A 2,277-nucleotide genomic window follows, 5' to 3' on the forward strand; every position below is an offset into this window, starting at 1 on the left:
ACCCAAACCTACGCCCATGTACATATCTATGCTTTATAGATAGATATAGATATATATCTATATAAACATATATAGATTGTCTATATTGTGCCCAAGCTATCAGTCGAAGCTGAAGTTAGCTTCCGAATGTAGCATCTAATTCGGAAAATAGCTAAAGGTCACTATCTTGAGCTTTTTAAATGTGTTGTACTTTAAAAACAAAACCTAGACTTTTCAAACCCAACTAGATTATTCTGCACTAACAGCAGAATAAATAAAACATTTGCGAAACCTTCTAATTGATTTGTGAAATTTGTAAAATGTCAATAATAGATTCCAGAACGCATTAGATCTGAATTATTAAATTGCCATCATTTGTTATTTTAACTTTCCATTTTCTTAATTTCTTTTTCTTTATTATAGTTGGAGTTGGACAGAGTTCTGTTTGGTGGCTTCCTGGAGGGAGAGATCGGCTGAACTAATGTTGCCATCAACTTTTCTCCTGCTGTTAACTTTTTTGCTTTTCTTTATATAGAAAGTATTTCTATCAGTTGCTCTTTTTCCATTTTGTTTACAGTATTTGCTCTATTTTTTATTTTTACCTTAATGCTTACCTGGTCAGGTGAGGTGGAAATGTACATCCTGTTGATTACTGACAAAATGTCTAAAACATCTTCTTGTAATTTTAAGACATTGTTATAAAATTGCACCTTTATTCTGCTGTAACGATGACTGCATTCTTGTAATTAAAATTTCTTGTATCCTGAGCGTAATGCTCCCTCATACAACTCACAGAACAGATGGTTGAAATAAAGGCACTTTTTGAAAATATTTTCTGTGATTTTATTATAGAAATTGAGGGCAGGAGGAATCGATTAAAATCAAATCTGGTATGAAAAAAAATCTTGTAAGTCACATCATCCAGCCTTATTCAGTATATTAAATTATACGACTAACTACATATTGCTTAATATTCACATTTCTTTGCTGGCATTACCTAAATGTGTTGCATTTTAATATCTCACTTGAATTCCTGATCAACATGCAAATACTTGATATAAACACAGAAAAGGGAAAAAAGGTTTGTAAAATGTAGAGTATTACAAATGAGATTCAGTTTTATTGTAGGTACAAACAGGATAAAATGAACAGTGAATATATAATATACTTCCTAGCAGCTAATCAGACATCAGACTTGTTTGCCTTTACTGGTAATGAAAACTCGTCAAGAGAGGAAGAGGAGAGAGGAAGAGGAGAGAGGAAGAGCGGCTCAGCCCCGTCCAGGATGACTGCAGTGTCAGGGTAGACAACAAAGTCTGTAGGTAGATTTTTGCATATTTGGTGCTCCAGTTATCATAGTTAAACCAACTACTGTAAATAAAAAGTTAGTCCACGTTGTGATGATCCGTGGACTGATGGACGCCGTCAGCTGGTCCAGGTGCTTGGATCCAATGGAAAGATAATCGGCACAGCGATCATGGCTCAGAAACATGAGGTGTTGCGATGCAAACCTGAAAAATTAAAAACAAAAAACTAATAAATCCTCAGCTCGTTTTGAGAGTTTGCTTGAAAATAAATTGACAATATCTCAGGAAATTAAATGTTTAAGTGAAATAGTTCTGGTATCACAAAGAAACTGCAAAAACTGTTTCAGAGGTGTAACAACACTGAAGTCACTGAGTAAGAGTGAACTAAAATACTACTTAGAAATGCATGTTAAAATCTGAATACTCTTTTGAAAGTGTGCAGCTGAAATTAAGGCAAAGCACAGTGTTCCCTTAATATCTGCACCAACAGTAATACAAAAAATGACGCATATAAGACGCATTAGTTTATAAAAGTCCAAACAAACCTAAATTTACCATTTTAAAAACAAAAAGCAGTGGGAGGATGTAACTTCATAACCTCATTTTCTAAGCAGAATCTCAGAGGAAAACAAAGAGAAATTACGTTGGGTAAAGCAAGAACAGATTATAGCAGCCAAGGGAAAAATTCACTCTAACGTGGATTATAATTATGAAACAGCAAAGGTAGAAGTCATATTTTCGGTATTCGGGAAATACGTGATATGTACCATTTGTTCTGTGGGTTTTTTCATGTGGATCGGTGAAACTTAAATGGCTGTAAAGTGAAGGTTTTGGACCTTAATCTGACTGACTACCTGTGGTTTGGATCGGGCTGAAGCGTTGCTGCTTCGGCTGTTTTTAAATTACTGCTCGGTATCGGAGGGGCTCGTTGCTCCGACTGCATGTTAAATGTATTTTATATACAGTCACATGAAAAAGTTTGGGCACCCCT

The sequence above is a fragment of the Poecilia formosa genome, unplaced genomic scaffold (genome assembly GCF_000485575.1).
Source record: "Poecilia formosa unplaced genomic scaffold, Poecilia_formosa-5.1.2 Scaffold1201, whole genome shotgun sequence".
NCBI classification, from domain to species: Eukaryota; Metazoa; Chordata; class Actinopteri; order Cyprinodontiformes; family Poeciliidae; genus Poecilia; species Poecilia formosa.